General features: G+C 40.9%; 1 protein-coding gene across 4 annotated transcripts in view; it reads left to right on the top strand.

Annotated features, from left to right (window-relative positions):
• The first annotated feature begins 9384 nt into the window (after positions 1–9384).
• The window catches only part of Znf518a (zinc finger protein 518A), a 28674-nt gene continuing 17674 nt past the window's right edge, over positions 9385–20384 (top strand). The window contains exons 1-2 of one of the 4 annotated variants that reach the window (XM_042689395.1): positions 9385–9464; positions 13416–13492. The gene's annotated coding sequence lies outside the window, so the exon portion shown is untranslated. Of the gene's footprint in view, positions 9465–9957; positions 10011–10253; positions 10301–13415; positions 13493–14507; positions 14527–20384 lie in introns of those variants that run through there. The other 3 variants (XM_042689396.1, XM_042689397.1, XM_042689398.1) reach the window with 3 other exon arrangements.

Below are 20384 nucleotides of genomic sequence, written 5' to 3'. Positions count from 1 at the left end.
CTAGCCTTGAGCTGAAGAGCTGAGGGACAGCGCTCAAGCCCAGAGTTCAAGCCCTACAACTGACCAAAAAAAAAAAAAAAAATATATATATATATATATACACACACACACACACACACACTCACACTACATGCCCCCAAACATAAGCTAATTGTTGTTGTTGTTGTCGTCGTTTTAATGCATTAGATGCTGGTCACTGGTGGCTCATGCCTGTAATCCTGGCTGCTCAGAAGACTGAGATCTGAGGACTTGTTTGAAGCCAGCCTGGGCAGGAAAGTCCCTGTGAGACTCTTACCTCCTCCAATTAACCACCAAAAAAACAGAAGTGGAGGTTTGGCTCAAAGTGGTAGAACACTAGCCTTGAGTGAAAGAGCGCAGGGACAGTACCCAGGCCCTGAGTTCAAGCCCCATGACTGACAATAAAGTAAAATAAAATAAAATACATTAGAAAATGAAATATGCTGTTACAACCAAAGCTAAACTAAATTGTAGCTCTAAGCATTGATTCTTGTTTTTCTTGTTATTGATGTTGTTTTTTGTTTTGTTGGTCGTGGGGCCTGAATTCTGGACCTGGGCGCTGTCCCTCAGCTCTTCAGCTCAAGGCTAGCGCTCTACCACTTGAGCCACAGCGCCACTTGGAAGTTTTTTGGTTTTTTTTTCTGCTTATGTGGTGCTAAGGTATCGAACCCAGGGCCTCATGCATGCAAGGCAAGCACCACTGAGCCACCTTCCCAGCCCCGAAGCATTGATTCTTTTAATGAACATATTAATATGTTAAATCATGTAGGAAACAAAGTGAAGGTACGAATCATTATTATCACAATGCTAGTTTGTTTGCACTTGCATGCTATTTCCTGGGATCTTCTTCCTAAAATTTTGAGTTAGCCTCAATGTCCTTTTATTTCAACCTACCCTTTAGCATTTTTTGCAGGACGGGGAACAATACATACGCTCTCTGCTCCTCTTTCTTTTTTCTTTCTGGTCTCTCAGAATGCATCAGTTGGACCATTTGATGCTATCCTCCAATCACTTTCTTCCTTCTTCCTTTCTGTTCCTCAACTTGGGTTGGTTGTTCTATCTTTAGGTTCTTTGCTGCTTTCTTTCACCTACTCAAATCTACCTAGAATCCCTTTAGCAATTTTTCATTTTACTGATTGTAATTTTTTAGCTCCAGAGTTTTCTTCTGGTTTCCTTTCAGGTGTTCTTCCTCTTTATAGATATTTCCATTTTGTGCATACATCATTTTCTCCCCTTACCCTCATTTCTTTTCATTCTTTGATAGTTGTTGAGGAAAAAAGAAACAAAAAAAACCAAGAGCATTTCATTTCAACCAAGTTTACTGGGCTAAGAAGAGTTGCAGCCCTTTCTCTTGGTGGCGGCAAATTTGTGTGACCTTCCTGGGATGCACAGGTCTCTGAGTGGCCAGGAGAAGGGGGTGGAGGTGGGGTGGGGAGGGAAGCAGGCAGAAAAGTGTTGCATCTCTGTGCTACATGTGGAGAGGGTATAGATTGCCCTGGAATTGAGAGATTTGCTAGGCAGAAACAGAGCTCCAAAATTACCTGCAGTAACTTTAATAGTCGCTTAAAAAGCAACAGGTCACCATCAGCTACAGCAAAGCAGACTGCATAAGCCAAGTTACAGGAGGCAGCAGGAGTTCATCTCCGAACATCAGGACCTTCACATCCTGTGAATATGCCAAGAACAATAGAGAGCAACTCGTGGAGAATTACCATCCCATTAATCCCACACCACCATTTGCAATGCTGACTCTGTTGAAACTCCTAAAATAGCCCTGCAAAGTAAGAAAAAAGATAACGAGTTATTTTTAAAAGCCCAGAAAAGTATTCTGCAAAGAAAACATCACAGGGGGGATTCTACAGGCTGGCACCAGCTTGAGGTCTTGACACATGGAAGCAAACTTCTCCTCAGAGATGATGAATAGCAGGGTAGGGATGCACAGAAATGGAGGGACAAAGAGTGAACAAATGCAGCAGTGGTACTCACTAGACACCATGTTGAAAAGGCACTATAGAAATTGTGGATGGAGCCAGATGCTGGTAGCTTACACCTTTAATCTTAGCTACTCAAGAGACCGAGATCTGAGAATTGCAGTTCAAAGCCAGCCCAGGCAGGAAAGTCCATGAGACTCTTATCTCCAATTAACCACTAGAAAACTGGAAGTGGCTCTGTGGCTCAAGTGGTAGAGTGCTAGCCTTGAGCTGAAGAGCTGAGGGACAGTGCCCAGGCCCAGAGTTCAAGCCCCATAACCAACTAAAAAAAAAAATGTGGATGGGGGTGGGAGGGAAAATCTGGGAAGACAGCAAGGGAAAGAGTGATGTTGTCCAAAAAGAATTACTCAACTTATGAAACTCTAACCCCTCTGTATAGAACCTCTATAATAGCAATTTAAAAAAAAATCTCTGGGAAAAAAAGATGATGAATAGTGCTTGAAATTTGAGATGAGGAAAACATCCTTTAAACAGTAATCTGGGTTCAACATTTTTCCTTACTATTTTCTGATACTGAGGTGGCTTTTATAAAATATAAGCATTTGTATGTTCACTTTTTTTTTTTTTTTTTTTGGTCAGTCATGGAGCTTGAACTGTGGGCCTGAGCACTGTCCCTCAGCTCTTCAGCTCAAGGTGAGCATTCTACCACTTGAGCTACCCTCCACTTCTGGTTTTCTGGTGGTTTATTGGGAATAAGAGTTTTATGGACTTTCCTGCCCAGGCTGGCTTTGAACCAAGATCCTCAGATCTCAGCCTCCTGAATAGCTAGGATTACAGATATGAGCCACTGGCACCCGGCTGTGTTTACTTTTTTGTATGAAAGTATTGTTAGCAGAAAGCTCATGAAAAGTTCAGTTGTCTTAAATTGTTTTTTCAAGCTTACTTTAATCACAGCTGAAAATACTGTTAATATTCTTTATAAAATCTATTGATCTTTATAAAAATGACCAAATATGGAAAGTAACTATCTGTATTAATTTATATGATCTTATTGTACTGAATGTGATCATTGTTGATGAGGATGATAGTTTGAAGCTAGCTCTGGCAAAAAGTTAAAGCAAGCCCATCTCAACAAACTAGATTGGGGGATGGGGACACAGGCACAAATTACAGCTATGTGGGATTTCTACCTCCCAAATAATGAGATTACAGGTGTAAGTGGCCATGTCCAAGCTGTTTTTGACTACTATAGCCTGTCCCCCATGCCAAGGACCAGCCTGAGGTTTACTTTTAATGTATGGTCTTTCCTGAACCTGTGCCTTTCTGTGGACATACGCAAAATGATTTATAATTTTCTTTTGAGTGATTTGGTATGTAATATCTGGCTTCCCAAAGGCAGGGAGAGGGGGTGAGGAAGATGAAGGAAAAAGTCACTGGCCCTTTAAATTCTCTGGTGGTTAGTTGCTTCTTATTCTACCTCAGGTGATAATAGCAACAGTGATGTCCCTCCTTCCATCTGCACCTTTATGCTCCAAATATAGAATTTTAGTGACATATGCCTAGCATGTGTGATGCCCGACCCATCCCCCAGTCACAAAAGAAAAAGAGAAAAGAAACAAGGAAAGATCTTTGAAATCTGAACAACAAATATTTGATTCTTATTGTCTGTCCTGACTCTTTCAGGACAGTGCATCAGTGCATAAACCACTCCAGGAGCAAGTGCCCAACTTCATGCCTAGAGAGCCTACAGTCTGGCAATAATCTGAAACTGACCAAAATTAACTTGAGATTACCAACCAAAGACTCCCCATGGAAATTGCAATTCCCCAGTAGACATCAGAGTAGTTCCAAAATAGTTGCCTCTGGCAGATTCCTCCAATACAACCTTTGACTAGGTAGAAAGATGCTTATAAATTTTAAAATCAATTTTTCGGTGCCAGTATTTGTGTAGATAGGTCCTTTTCCTATTTCTTTTGTTACAACTTAAGCTAAGAGCTGGATATTGATCACTTATATCTGTTTTTCACTTAGCAGCTACCTGAGGACATTGGGGAAAGGGAGCAAGGAAGTAATTACAGTCTTCATTGGAGCATTTTGCTTTCACTTCAATCTGCTGAGTGCTATCTTGAGGGACAATTCCTTTTGTGCATCACTGGTTTCTTGTCAGGCATATAAGTCATCTTAATAACAGGATTAAAGTGCAGACTGGGCCTATGCCTACATTTTTCACTCTCAGTTGAGGTTTTTAGTACTGCAAGATTGATGCTCAAAATAATCTCTCCCTTTGGAGCTGTGCTGTAGTCTTCCCTTTAAATTGCCCTTCTTGTTTAGGAAATCAGTGAAGCATAACCACTGTAGAGTCTCCTTCAGTGCCCCTCTTGTGCTTTTAGGCCAACTTTTTTTTTTTTTTTTTTTGGTCAGTCGCGAGGCTTGAACTCTGGGTTTGGGCTTCAGCTCAAGGAGAGCACTGTACTGCTTGAGCCACAGCGCCACTTCCGGTTTTCTAGTGGTTTATTGGAGATAAGAGTCTCAGGACTTTCCTGCCCGGGCTGGCTTTGAACTGCGATCCTTAGATCTCAGCCTCCTGAGTAGCTAGGATTACAGGCCTGAGCCACTGGCGCCTGGCTTAGGCCAACTTTTAAAATCATTTTACTGTAGAAAATATACAAAAATAGAATTTATTCCTGTGCCCATCTTTTGGGTGAAGAATTATCAACTAATCACTATACTTCAAGTATTATTACACCAGTGATTATACCTCAAATATTAATATTTCGTTGTGTGTGCCAGTCCTGGGTCTTGAACTTAGGCCCTGGGCACTGTCCCTGAGTCTTATTTTTTCCCCTTAAGTTAGGGCCACACCACCACTTCTGGGTTTTTGGTGGTTCATTGGAGGTAAAAAGTCTCACAAATTTTGTTGCCTGAGCTGCCTTTGAACGACAATCCTCAGATCTCAGCCTCCTGAGTAGCTAGTATTATAGGCATGAAACACCAGTGCCTGGCCAAACAAGACAATTTTTTTTTTTGCCAGTCCTGAGGCTTGAACTCAGGGCCCGGGCACTGTCTCTGAGCTTCTCTTGCTCAAGGCTAGCACTCTACCACTTGAGCCACAGTGCCACTTCAGACTTTTTCTGTTTATGTGGTACTAAGTAATTGAACCCAGGGCTTCATGCATACTAGGCAAGCACTCTACCACTAAGCCACATTCCAAGCCCCCAATAAGACAATTTTTAATATCAGATATCTCTAGTCTTCAAACTTCTTTCCAAATGTTTCATACATGCCCTAAGTAACTTTTTGTTTGTTCTTTTGACTCAGTTTAGAGGTAACTTCACCCATATAGTGATTGGATGAATGATTGAAATATAGTTTACATCTCTTTTAATCTCTAGGTTTTTCCCTTCCATTTTTTATTTCCTTGTAATTTTTTCTTAAGCTGAGAAAACTATCATTAATTCCATGCAGTTTCCCAAAGTTCATAGCTAGTTTTGCCCATGGTGGTGTTTTAATACATTTCTCTGACCTTTGTATTTCCTGAGTTTTAAATCTTCATAAGAACTCTTTTGTTCTTCCAAGATGTCTGCTTTTCTGTCTTTTCTGTTGTGATATTGGCAGATGCCAAGCATATTTTATTGCCAGCTAAGTTGTTCGTCCTTCCTTCTTGCTAATTAGAACTACTGTTTAGCTCAAATGGCAATTTGCCACAACCCAGGATAGAAGTCATGACTGACTGAGTCACAACAGTCCTTATTTCCTTTGCTTTCAGTTGTTCTAGAACTAATTAGTGAAATATGAAGAGAAGTTTATTGAAGGAATGTTCCCCTGGACTAAAAATGAGTATAAGAAAAAACTAGTTTTTGCTTCTGCTCACTCCCTGCTTGCACTAGTGCTGAGAGAAAATAAAATGCCTGGTGCCACGGTAGCAACATGATTTCACACTTATTTTTGTTCTTTATATATGACCATCTTCTTATTTTTGGAAACTTAGAGGATTTTATTGTTTCCTACATCTTTGTAGAACAGTTCTTCAATCTGTTTTTACATCTCACTGAGTTCTTCAGTTATGGTCATCTTATTTACTATCAGTTACATTGCTTCGACAATAATATCTCCATATATGGTACTTCTACATGTTTACAGTGATTTTGTGTTCTTGCTGTATAGGCTGATATATTCTCTGATCTCATTAAACAAGTTTACTTTAGATACTGTGTCCTAATAATTCTTCCACAAAGAATATATTGTTTGCTTTGATATCTTTCTATTTTGCTTTTCTCATATCTTGGGAACTTGTGTTCCCTGTAAAGATGTGTGTTGGGTCAGATTGAAAGTGAAGTCGTAGTTAGTGTTGACCCTTAGGGTGTGAGTTTAAGGAGAGAAGAATGAAAGAACCTGAGTTAAAAGATCAGGCATCACCATGCCATTGCAAATCATTGTTGCCAGTCTACCCATTGTCTCACTGGGGGGCGGGGCAGCTATTTCCTATTTGTTGATTAGCTTTGAGGTCACAATAATTCTTGTTTTTCGCCTTATTTTTTTCCTATTAAGTAGTTTGTTTCTCTATTCAATAAGCAAGACAAGTATTTCTATTATTTGTTCATAGTTAATGAGCCTTTCAGCAATTTTTCTTTTTTTCTTTTTTGTGTCGGTTGAGGGGCTTGAACTCGGGGCCTGGGCGCTATCTCTCAGCTCTTCAGCTCAAGGTGAACTCTCTACCACTTGAGCTGCAGTGCCACTTCCCATTTTCTGGTGGTTTATTAGAGATTAGAGTTTCACAGACTTTCCTGCCTGGGCTGTCTTTGAACCGTGACCCTCAGATCTCAGCCTCCTGAGGAGGATTACAGGCATGAGCCACCAGTGCCTGGCTCAGGAGCTTTTCCTTATCCTTCTAGTGAGCATACAATTGTAATTCAAATAGGACGCTTTTGACTTGTGCAGAGAGCTATAGATAATAGGTTGCCCAAGTCTTTCCTGGGTGCACTCTTTAGTATACCAACCAAGAGTTAGTTATGTTTTACATAATTATGAGAAGCTCAGAGGTTTAAATGTCTTCAGCTGGTAAACAGCAGTCAGGTATGCAGAGCAATCAATTATTCAAAGTATAAATCTGGATACCCTATCCATGCCAATGATCTTTCTCAAGTATGTAATATTCCAGAATCCTTTTTTTAATCCCTTATTCTTTTCTTTGTAATTGTTTTATTTTCTCTTTTAATCATCTTCTTTTTTTCCCTTGTTTCAGTATCTTTTCTTTGCAAACTTCAATGTTTAAAAGGAGTAGGGCCTAGGAAGGGGTCTCAGTGGTAGAGTGCTTGCCTTGCATGCATGAGGCCCGGGGTTTCATCCCTCAGCACCACATAAGCAGAAAAGCCAGCAGTGCCGGTGTGGCTCAAATGGTAGAGCCTAGGCTAGCTTTGAGCTGAAGAACTCAGGGGCAGCGCCCAGGCCAGAGTTCAGGCCCCATGACTGACAAAATAAATAGATAGATAGATAGATAGATAGATAGATAGATAGATAGATAGATAGATAGATAGATAGATAGATGGATGGAGAGAAAAAGAATGTGTGAGGGATGTGTGGCAGGGAAGGAGGAATAGAAGGGAAAGAGATAAGGCAGATTTGAGTAATCTACTTTTTTTATAATTGCAGATTTGCAAACTTTTGTAGGTCGATGTATAAGGAAAAATAAAGTTATAACTGTGAATACTGTAGAGGAGGGAGATGTAGTTTCTTAAAATGACAGGCAAAAACTAGAACTGAAGAAACTCTGCTTGTGTTACCAACTATCCTTCCTTTCTTCTTCCTTCCTTCCCTTCCTTCTCTTTCTTCTATTTCTCTCTCTCTCCCTCTCGCCTCCCTCCCTCCCTCTCTCCCTCCCTTCCTTCCTTCATTTCTTTTTGCCTGTCCTGGGCTTGAACTCAGAGCCTGGGACTATCACTTGATCCAGAACTCCACTTCCCACTTTTTGGAGGGTAATTGCAACTAAGAATATCAGAGACCACTGACTTTGAACTGTGGTCCTCAGATCTCAGCCTGAGTAGCTAGGATTATAAGCATGTGGCCACCAGTGCCCACCTCTATTCACCTCCCCCACCCCACCCCCCCATGAGGCCTGAACTCTGGGTCTGGGTGTTGTACCTCAGCTCTTCAGCTGAAGGCTAGCACTCTATCACTTGAGCCATAACGCCACTTCTGGCTTTTCTGCTTATGTAATACTGAGGAATCAAACCCAGGGTCTCATGCATGCAAGGCAAGCACTCTACCACTGAGCCACCTTTGCTGCCCTTCATCTTTTTTGACATTAAAAAAAAGTCTAATTCCTCTATAATAAGTATGCTCTTGTCTGGTTTTCTTGGCAGTAAAGACTGAGAGGAGGGAGATGTATCTCATTCCATGATGGTGACCCTCTTGGTATTTATGAATGTGTGTGTGTGTTTTATAGAGTCATATATGACTGATGTGGATTCCTGTTAGTTGAGCTTTTCTGATGGAAGGGTGAGCAATACATTCCATGATAGCTTTCTGTGACAATGTTAGCATTCTTCTTCAGTGTAAGTACTTTATATTAAAGGAGAGAAAATTTTGTGAATAGCCAGTTGACCTGTATATAATGTTGAAATATTGAAAACAAACGCATAACCCAACTAAAAACACTTGCTTGTTTTGAAAGGTTCACTAGGTGCCCCTTTCAGCGATGTGCCTCAGTCATGCTTAAGAACGAACGGAACGACAAAACATAGACAGGAGTTTTGCTTTGCGTGTCTGGGCTTCCTCCCCCTCCCGGCTGTTAGTGTGACACAGCAGCTCGCTTTCAGCGACCTTGTTTTGTAAAGGCTCGGTTTGTAGTGAGTCCGAATCCGTGGTTCCTGAGATACTCGCAAGGGGAGAGGTCCCGCTCCTGCGTCCGGGCCAGCCATGTGGCAGGGTGGCTGTGGCAGTTGGGGTCACTGTAGACAGTGTTCTGACCAGCTTCAAGAATGGCCGTGGTTAGAGTTGAACTCATGGCTCATGGCTGCGGGTGGACCTGGGCTTCGGTGGCGGCTAACACCCACGTGCGGTTATAACCGTGGGGGAAGACTCCACCTGCTAAGGCAGCACTGACTTCAAACCTCAGGATGGAGACCATTCCCTTGTCAGCCAGGGCTGGCAACTGCACCCGGCCCCTGCTTCCGGTGTCTGCTCTGGAGAGCAGGGTGGACGCCTGCCCGCCATTCTGTTGGCAGTAGGGTGTCCGAGGCTGCCGGCGAGGGAAGGGGGGAGGGGAGGGTCATCCGCAGGAGAGCGCGCCAACTGGAGGTCAGCAGCGAGGCGCACGTAGCCCCAGGGCCTACTCTCCTTAGGCTGAGGCGCGGACCCTGCCGGCCTCCGTTCCTTTCCGCTCGCCTCAGGTGCAGCGCAAATCCCTCCGCCGCAGCGTGCATTCCCCGGTAGCGCTACGATCGGCTTTCCGGAAATACCCGGATGGAAGGGTAATGGCCGCCGTCAGAGGCTCGCAGGCAATGGGGACCACGACAGGTATTCCCTGTGTGCGGGACCGCCAAGACCAGTTAGGATGATCGGACTCCTAGAGGGTCAGCCAGGGGTGAAAGGGAGAGTTCGCGGGGTGACAGGGTGCCCCCCCAGGTTCCACAGGCCTAGGGCTCCCATTCTTGGGTAGGAAGCGTACGTTAAATAGTCCCGGCCATTCAGCGCTTCCGCCCAACTTGTCCCAAAGTTTTTCTAGAGAAGTCTTTTTTCCTCCTTGCCCGTCGCCCCCTCCCCCGGCTGTTCCGCGGGCTGTGACCGCCGGGCCCCGCCCCTGGTCGTGGGCTCGGGTTGAGTGCGGGCAGTTGGAGCTGTCGCCCTGGCTCTGGGAGCTCACACCCTCCCGCATCTTGGGAGCGGTGAGGCGCCGGCGCGAACGGTGTTCCTCCGCGCCCGAGGGGCGGCGGTGCCCGAGAGGAAGGGGCGGACCGCGAGCTGTTTGGGGCGAAGTGGGACGCCGGGCTCCTCGAGCGCCTCGTCAACTCCCGCGGCTGGTGGCGACAGTATGGGCTGCCCGCGGCCCGCACCCCTCGAGCTGTAGGTTTGCTGGTTGGCAACTCGACGAGTTGGCTTGACTCGACGGCACCCTTGTAGCGGCCCCGTCTAGAGAGGCCGGGGGTTCCTGCAGACGCCCACTCCGGGCGCACACAGCCGTGGCGCCCTCCTCCAGGCGGGCTAGACGCCCTTCCTGCAGATGCCACCACAGTTTTGGCAACTGAGTTCCCTCTAACTGGCCTTTTTACCTGCTGGGTCCGTCTTGAATCTGTTCTCAGCCTGGTGTTCTCTTTGTCAAGTGGTAGTCTGACTAGATGGCTTGAGTGTCTGAGGTAACTTCCCTCTCCCCAGCCTTTCACAGACCAACGCCATGGATCTACCTTGAAAGTCTAGAAAACAAAAGTTAAAGCTCAGTTTTTTAATTTTAGGTTTAAATTGGGGGCATTTCATGTTTTTAAGCCATTTAGGTGAAAACATGGTTAATTACCAGAAATCTTACTTAAAAACCCCTGGGGGGGGGGGAGGAGAAATGGGTCAATGTTTAAGAATTCATAAAATTGTTGGACTTAAATGATTGTCTACATGATATTACATACTACATCTGTGTTCAAACTTAATTTGAGAGTTTATATCTTAGGTATGGCTTACTAATACTGTTGAATTGCTCTTCATTAAGAAGTTCACTTGAGTGTACTTTCTAAGGCTCATATCATCTGGTTGAATATGGATCATTTAAATTGACTCATTGAAAATCTCTAACATTTGTAATTTAACTGCAGATCTGCAAATGGATTCGTTGTCTTCCAGCAATCTATTTTTGTAACATTCATGACACCTATATTAATATTTTCAGTGTTAGCATTTTATAAGGAAGGTAAACATAATAGATGGTTGGGTTATGATCTTAGGAAGATAAAAGGATATCACATTGAATATCTACTTTGTACATTGAACTTTTAAATGCTTCCGATTTTTACCACTTCACATCATGTCCTTTCCTCTCTGGTTATAGTATATTGTGATTCCGTACGTTTTTATATTAAATAATATAAAGGGAACTATTTCAACTGATGTTTTAGCTTACTATGTTGCGATTCAAAAAGTTTTGAGGGCTGGGATGTAGTTCAGTGACAAAGTGCTTGCCTACCAGGTGCAACACTAGGTTCAATCCCCAGTACCCCCAAAAAAGTTTCTGAACTTTGAAGTAATACAAAGGGAAATATTTTAGCTTTAAATATGTAGTTTGTTCTCAGAGTACACCTGACAATTCCATTTTCACATTCTGAGAAACTAAATAATGTGTGTGCCTGTGCTGGTCCTGGGACTTGAACTCAGGGCCTGGGTATTGTCTGAACTTTTGCTCAAAGCTGGTGAACCACTTGAGTCACAGCTCCACTTCTGGCTCTTTGGTGGTTAATTGGAGATAAGAGTCCTACCGTCTTTCCTGCCTAGGGTGGCTTTGAACCATGAGCCTCAGGTCTCACCCTCCTGAGTAGTTAGGATTCATGTGCAAGCCACCGGCACCTGGTTGAACGAAATACTTTTAACCTATAAAAGTGCCATTTCTAGGATTTCATTGGAATGTGCTTAACACTCTCAAAATATGAAGGCACTAAACAAATTTACAGACTTGGAATTTTTTTCTTGTTGAGAATTGTTCCATAGTTGTGTTTAAAGAATGACCTGTAAAGTATTAGCTTGACAGCTTTCCATAATTTGGGGAACTAGTGATATTCTTACAAAACATAAAATATTTGGAACAATTATTTCTACTTCATAGTAGTTGGCACACTTTGTCCAAGGAGTTCAACACCCACAGATTTAAGCAATTACAAAATGAAAATTGTTGAAATTAAACAATTATACTGTGAACATGTACAAAGGTTCTTTTGTCTTTTGCTCAACAGTAGCAGCTGTATGGTATTTGACCTGTAGTATTGTAAGTAATCCAAGAGTGATTTTAAATATACAAGAGAATGTGCACAGGTTATATGTGACTACTGTGCCATTTTATACAAGACTTGAGCCAAGTTTTGTTATCTGTGGTAGTTGCTGAAGCCAATGCCTATGGATACCAAGGGATGACTTAAAAATCTGAGATTTTATGGCTTTCACCTTAAAGATTATCTATAATGTCCATTTTCAATTACATAGATGGAGAAATACCTTTCCAAACTGCTACTTCAAATTCATTCTAGATTTTGTAATTTTAATGTGATTTTACTCATTTTTGATCTGTTTGTAGTTGTTTGGAATTATTCTCACCGAAGTATTATGTATAGTAAGGCATTTAGTAAACTTTTTGAGGCAGTCTTGTTATATATCTTAGGCTGGCATGGAACTCAGGTACTGGTTTCTTCTGGCTTGGTCTCCCAAGTATTTGGATATTGGGATTACATGCATATAACATGCTTGACTACAAGTGGTTTTTGTTGCTGTTGTTGTTGTTGTTGTTGTTTTTGGGGGGGTCCAGTCGTGGGGCCTGTCCCTCAGCTCTTCAGCTCAAGGCTAGTGCTCTACCACTTGAGCCACAGCGCCACTTCCGGCTTTTTTTTTTCTTTTTGCTTATGTGGTGCTGAGGAATCGAACCCAGGGCCTCTGGCATGCAAGGCAAGCGCTTTACCACTGAGCCACCTTCCCAGCCCTGTTGTTGTTTTTTATAATACAAGACTTGAATCTTACCCATATCCTTCAGATACTCCACTAAAACAGTATTGCCAAAGCACTATAAACAGAAGAAAATCATTATTACAAAGTCTTAAAGTTTTATTGTTTGATCCCAAGTGTATAGTTTGTGAGTGAGGTATTTACATGGAGAGCAATTTTCATAAGATTGTTAGATAATAAGTGAGAAATACTTTAAAAAATATTTTGGAATTGGCATATATCTATAGTGTGAAGAGGTTTCACTGTGATATTTCCATGAAGTGAAAATTAAGAGCTGGTAAATTGGTTGTAAGTTAACTGGACTTGGAATCACATCCTGAAACAAATACTAGATCTGTGATTTAGGGCAAAACAAATTGCTCTATTTGTATTAAATAAAGATAATAAATTAGCTTAATTCTAAGCTTTGAGTTGTGACTTTTCATAAATTTGTGGCATTATCACTGAATTCAGAGGTTTTTTTTCTCCCTTCAATTATTTGATACACATAATCTGAATGTAAAGTATAATTGAATAAAAAATACAAAAAAGCTGGGCATGGTGAACAACACCTGTAATACCAGATATTCTGGGGGAAGAGACAGGAAAATTGAGAGTTTGAGGCTAGCTTGGGATCCTATTTCAAGAACAAAATACAAATGAAAGTGTTAGGAATGTGGCTCAAGTGGTAGAGTACTTGCCTAGTATGCTTAAGGCTTGGGTTTAGTCCCCAGTACCACTGATATATTTACTAACAGTTTTTACTGTCAAAAATTTTAAATACTTGTTTTTCATTTCCAGATACTGTCTCTTGATATGGTTCCTGCTTGTGACATTGTCAAACATTAAATTTTGTGCCTTCTGTTCCTTGAAGAAAGGTGAGGATTAAAATACTGTAGTATAAGTAGTTTCTAAGTTTTTAACAGTGGACTAAATCTAAAATAGTTAACATACACGTGAATTTTTGTAAGTTAAAAGTTGAGAGTCTTAATTTTGGCCACAGTAAGACAGTTATATATGGGTTTTCATTTTAATGCAAGCAGAAAAGTAATTTTTGGTTTTATAGTTTCACATTAGAGTTCTAAAGATGGCTTTAACTATGTCATTCTTCTAAGTGTAGACTTTTTATTAATGGCTCCTGGTCATGAATAATGGAGATGAATATGATAGAAACATGTTTCAAAGCTAGATAAATGACCAGAAGAATGTCTGTGTTTTACTCTAGCAAGCGCTAAATAATGCACCTAAAAGAAAAAAATACACAAACATATTTACATTATGATTAATGGCATCTACATTATGAATCAGAAAAGGTACTTGGGAATCACTGTAGTTTTGTGACTAGTTTCTTGTGGACAATCATCTATCCGGATGAAAAAAAAGGATAATAATTGGTATAAGGGATTAGCAGTAGAAAATGTGGTTTATTTGCCCTTGACACATGGATTTCAGTGCTTTGTTGCTTGTGTTGCTTGAAATCCCAAAGTTCTTGGTCGAGTCAAGAATTTTTTAATACTGTGTAGCCAGTACATGAAATACACATATTTGTATAACCCTAAATTTGGAATAAAGATTATATATGTCACTATTGAAATAGCTGAAGCCAACTATACTACTTTACTTACTCTAGGAATCATAACCATGATCTTCTGTGAACAATACCAGCAGATGGCTTCTTTTTCAGAACCATTTTTCACAAAAGCATGAATTTTTATTTTTGTCAGGAAAGTATGCCTGAGCTGGATACTAGTGGTTTATGCAAGTAATCCTAGCTACTTGGACCCAGATCCAGAGGATTTCAATTTAAAGCCAACACTGAAAAGAAAAGTCCAGAAGACTCCATCTCTAAATATAACTAGCAAAAAAATCCAGGCTGGAACATGGCTCAAGTGGTAGAGTACCAAGCAAGCAAGTAAGCCCTGAGTTCAAACTCATATCACCTCCTCCCAGAGAAAGGAAGAGAGAGAGAGACAGAGAAAGAGAGAGAGGTAAAGAAAGAAAGGAAAAAGAAAAAAGAAGGGAAAAGAAATTCCTGCCAACTATATTGAGAACAACAAATCTGAGTTGAGATACCAGGCTATCATTTATGTTAGTAAACATGTATTAATAATATTGTTTAGTAAATCACATAACATTTGGTTGACCATGTAAAACTGTGGTGTTCCTTAGTAGAAAGTAATGCTTAATACTAAGTTTTCTATGCTGTGTTTGAGCCAAGTGATTTAGAAAATATAGGGGCTGGAGATATGGATTAGTGGTAGAGTGCTTGACTAGCATGCATCAAGCCCTGAATTTGATTCCTCAGTACCACATAACAGAAAAGGCCGAAGTGGTGCTGTGGCTCAAGTGGTAGGGTACTAGACTTGAGCAAAAGAAGACTTGGCCAAAAAAGAAAAAGAAAATATATAATGAAGAGTGAAAGCTTTGGATACAGTAGTGAAGTAAGAAAGAAGCTGCTGAATGATAACTTACCAAAATGATTTTGAGTATTCTGTCTTCAAAGATTGTGAACAAAATCTGATGGTGTGATTGGTATTGCTGCATGAAAAAGCATCTGAATAATAGAATGATTGTGAATGCATTAGAGCTTAAAGTTAATTGGGCTTCACAGAGATCTCATTTCAAGAGGTAGTAATGGGCCAGTTACTGGTTGCTCATACCTGTAATCCTAGCTACTCAGGAGGCTGAGATGTGAGTTCTAAGCCAGCCTGCACAGGAAAGTCTGTGAGACTTTTATCTCCAATTAACCGCCTGAAAACTGTAAGTGGAGCTGTGGCTCAAAGTGGTAGAGGGCTAGCCTTGAACAAAAAAGCCTAGGGGCAGCACCCAGGCCCTGAGATCAAGTCTTAGAACTGACAAAACAGCAAGAAGAAAGGAGGTAGTAATAGCTGAAAACAAATGGCTTCATAGAAAGTTAAGTAATTCCAAAATACAGTAATGTATCAATTTCTATCTAAACTTGGTTGCAGATGATATGGCTGGTAGAAGATATACATACTATTTTTGTCAAGACCATGAGTCAAGTATTATAATCTTAACATCCAAGCCTAGTCATCCCTATTGCAACAGTTACTCAACAGAACCAGTCAGAATCCTTTAGAATTGACATGTAAATGCTATGAAAAAGATAGTTCTTTTTTTTTCTTCTCACATTGTTAATCAGGGAGAGGGTTAGTGACATTCTTTCCCACATGAATGAGAAGCTCATTTATTGTGGGAAAAAGTAAAGCCATATAGAGATGAAAACAGATGGTGACAGCACGAGCATCAATCTTAGGGATCATGGTTTATGGTACCTGTGGTTTTGATTTTGTGAGCTGCCTTGTGGTCCTTGTTCCTTGGGTTAATAGTCTATTAAACTGTTTGAATTGCATTGCTGCAGAAAGTGTACTAATAATTATAAAGTCCTTATGAATTTAAGATGTAGAATTTCAAGTTGATAATTTACATCCTATAAATTGTCTTTTTCTTCCACCTACTAAAGGTGCATTTCTTTTTTTTGGGGGGGGGGCCTGGTCGTGGGGCCTGAACTCAGCTTTTCAGATTAAGGCTAGCGCTCTACCACTTGAGCCACATTGCCACTTCCAGCTTTTTTCTTGCTGCTTATGCGGTGCTGAGGAATCAAACCCAGGGCCTCATGCATGCAAGGCAAGGGCTCTACCACTGAGCCACCTTCCCAGCCCCACTAAAGGTGCTTTTCATTCATCATTTATACATGCATCCAATTCCCAAACAGTTGAATGTCTATTAGATACCAATATGTACACGTGCATGGATAATCAAGAATTATATGTATTAGGCTGAGTGGACTTTACCTAGTAGAGTATACTTTTATATAGTCTACATAGATCAACAAGCATGTGTTGAACATAATGCTATGCTTAGTATTTTAGAAATGCATAAAAGTTCTCCAAACTTATCTCACCTTAAAAGTGCTAACAGTTAAGGCTTCTTGAAGGAAAGTATGACTGAGTTTTGACCTATGAATGAATTTTGATAAGAATATAGAATAGGGCTGGATGGATGTGGTTCAGTGGTAGAGTGCTTGCTTAGCATGCATGAAGGCCCGGGTTCAATTCCTCAGTATCACATAAAACAGAAAAGGCCAGACATGGCACTGTGGCTCAAGCGGTAGAGTGCTAGCCTTGAGCAGAAGAAGCTCAGGGACAGTGCCCAGGCCCTGAGTTCAAGCCCCAGGACTGGCAAAAAGAAAAAAATATATATATAGAATAATTAAACCCCACAGTTTGAAGTGATTATAAGCTGATCAAGATTGGTTTAACTGTTAACAAAATCTATTTTTAGTGGTTTTCTTTTTCTTTTTTTAATAATAAGAGGTAAAGATACGAGCTGAGCTCATATCTGTAATCCTAGCTACTTGGGAGATGGATTGGGAGAATTGTTGTGCAAGGCCAGCCAAGACAGAATATATTCTGTTTGTGAGACACCTCCTTCTTAACCCATAGTTATGTATAGTGACATATGCCCATCATCCCACAATGTGTGGGAGGCTAAGATTGGAAGGATGTCAGTTCTAGGATAGCCCAAACAAAAAGTCACAAGACTCCTACCTCCATTGAGAGAAGCTGAATTTGGTGATGCATGCCTGTAATTCCAGTAACAACAGAAAGTTTGAAGTAGGCAGATCAATCCAGGCACATGCTGAGGTGGAGAAAAAACCCTGTCCTGAAAATAACCAGTAGGCAATCACTGATCACTCTTGCTTGTAATCCTAACTCCTCAGAAGACTGATATTAGAGGATCAGAGTTTGGAGCCAGTCTGAGCAGATAATATTTTGCCACTTTAGTGATGGTAAAATGTAAAGCTAAATAAAGTGTTGTAAATTTCATTGTGAAAACCCGTATGTATCTAGCTTGAAGATTTAAAAAAGTTTTTTTTTTCCTGACTTTTTTTGGTGTCAGTACCAGAGTTTGAACACAGGGCCTTGTGCTCTTGCTTGGCTTTTTATTCATGGCTGGCACTCTACCACTTAGTTGACACTTTCAGTCCACCTTTTTTGCCGGTTAATTGAGACTAGCTTTGAACTCTGTTCCTCAGATCTCAGCCTAAAGTAGTTAGAATTATAGGCATGAGCTACTAGCACCCAGCTTCAGTTAACTTAGAGTAACTATTGGAAAATTCCATTATATTAAACTTAAGTAAACTTTGACTATCAATGACTTGGGAGGCTGTATGGTTTCTGTTGAAGCTATCAGTGGTTATTGTAACATGAAAAAGCAACTGAAGATTACAATGTAAATGAGTGAGTAGCTGTGTTTCAATGAAACTTAATTTACAGAAACCGGCAGCAGGCCAAAATTGGCCTACAGGATTGTAGTTTGCCAATTTCTTTGGAAGACTTAATGAGCCATTTTATTTCTAAGCCACATAGACAGCATGTTGTCCACATACTATGCTAGCATCTTCATCCTCCACTGTAAATGAATTCTCCCTGTGTTGCTGTCTATGTTCAAGTCAAACTTACTGGCTAGATTCTATCCCTTCTAACCTACTAAAGGATGTTGCTACTGTATTTTATTTCCTTTATTGTCAGTTTTTCCAGTGTTACTGGATTATTTTACAAACAAGCATACTGCAGTTTCCTTTAAGAAACAAAATCAGGGGCTGGGAAGTTGGCTCAGTGGTAGAGCGCTTGCCTTGCATGCTTGAGGCCCTGGGTTCGATTCCTCAGCACCACATAAGAAAAAAGCCAGAAGTGGCGCTGTGGCTCAAGTGGTAGAGCGCTAGCCTTGAGCTGAAGAGCTGAGGGACAGTGGCCAAGTCCAGAGTTCAGGCCCCACAACTGGACCCAAAAAAAAAACAAAAACAAAAAATCAAACAATACAACAAACCCATTGAAACTTCTACCTATTGATCTTACCTCTTTTTTTTTTCTTTTTTTTTTTTGCCGGTCGTGGACCTGAACTCTGGGCCTAGGCGCTGTCCTTCAGCTCTTCAGCTCAAGGCGAGCGCTCTACTGCTTGAGCCACAACGCCACTTCCGACTTTTTCTGTTTATGTGGTGCTGAGGAATTGAACCCAGGGCCTCATACATGCAAGGCAAGCACTCTACCACTGAGCCACCTTCCCAGCCCTGATCTTACCTGTTTACATTACAGCTCTACTTCTCATTTTCTCTTAACTCCATGCTTGTCAGTCTTTCTCTATTATTAACCCTACTGAAGCAGTTCTCAGCAATGTCAGCAGTGATCTTGACATTAAATCTAGTGATCATTTCTTAGCCTCTTCTAATTTCACAGAGATGATCAGTTCCTTATTCTGGGAAATTTTTTTCCACTTTCAGAATACTGTATTCTAATTTATGTTTAGTTATGGAACCCAGGTTATGGACTTGTCTCTCTCTCTTCCCCCCCCCACCCCTTGTTTTCAGTCTGTACCAAATACATAAATTTTATCTTCCAGTGAAATCTTCATATTCTTTATGCAGAGGCACATTCCAAATTTCGACTTGAGTGTCAAAATAGACATATTAAATTTTACATGGCTGCCAGCCTTCTGTGGCTTTTGCCTATAATTTGTTTAGGAGGCTGAGATTGTGATTTGAAGCTAGCCAGGGCAAAAAAGTAATAAATTCTTATCTCCATGTAACTAGCAAAATTCTAGACTAGAGATGTGGCTCAGGTGGTAGAATGCCAGCTGTGGAGCAGAGCTGGAAGCCTGGCACAAAATATTACATGTATAAAATAGACTTTCTGGTTATAATTCCATATAGCCTTTTTTTTTTTTTTTTGTCGGTTGTGAGGCCTGAACTCTTTGTCTGGGCGCTGTCCCTCAGCTCTTCAGCTCAGGGCTAACGCTCTACCACTTGACACAATGCCACTTTCGGCTTTTTCTTTTGGAGAAAATATGTCAGCACAGCTTATAGGTTTTAGCTTTAAAACGAATTCAAATCTGACCATTTCGAATTGTCTATACCAAGCTATCATCATTTTTGTGCCTGGATAATTGAAGTATAATAATCTTTAAGCTATCCCTTGCCAGGTTATTCTTGGTTCTTGGCTATTCAGGAGTAGAACTGATGCCAGTCCAGACAGAATAGTCGACCAGACAGTATAAAAAACAATTGGCCAAAAGCAGGACTAGAGTCATGGCTTAAGTGGTAGAGTACTATTAGAGCAAACTTGAAGCCCTGAATGCCTGAGCTTAAAAACTATGATACTGCCCCCAAATTAAATATTAATATAGTAATATATTAACATACAAATGTATTACCGTGTAATATTAATATATACATACTGAATATACTATTATATATTGCATGCCTTAGTATGCTACCTAAAAAAAATTAAAAATGTTATTCACAGTAAGTATCTTTCCAGTCCAGTACATATATTCAGTTGGAATGTGGTTTCATGTATGTATTCTACAATTTATCATGTTACTATTTCTGGATTTTTTTTTTTTTTTTTTTTTTTGTCGGTCATAGAGTTTGAACCCTGGGCTTGGGCGCAGTCTATGCGCTCTTCAGTTCAAGGCAAGTGCTCTACCGCTTGAGCCACAGCACCACTTCCGGTTTTCTAGTGGTTTATTAGAGATAAGAATCTCATGGACTTTTTTGCCCTGGCTGGCTTTGAACCGTGATCCTCAGATCACAGCCTCCTGAGTAGCTAGGGTTACAGGCGTGAACTACTGGCGCTCGGCTATTTCTGGATATTTAAGTGAACTATATATACAGAAGAGAAAGAGGGGTGATGGGAATGGATTTTTTTTCCTGGACCTGGGACTTGAACTCAGGGTCTGGGTGCTGTC

This window comes from Dipodomys spectabilis, unplaced genomic scaffold, assembly GCF_019054845.1.
Source record: "Dipodomys spectabilis isolate Male_0828 unplaced genomic scaffold, ASM1905484v1 ptg000125l, whole genome shotgun sequence".
Taxonomy (NCBI): Eukaryota; Metazoa; Chordata; class Mammalia; order Rodentia; family Heteromyidae; genus Dipodomys; species Dipodomys spectabilis.
The sequence above is the reverse complement of the archived record's forward strand: the minus strand, read 5'-3'. Positions and strand labels throughout refer to the sequence as shown.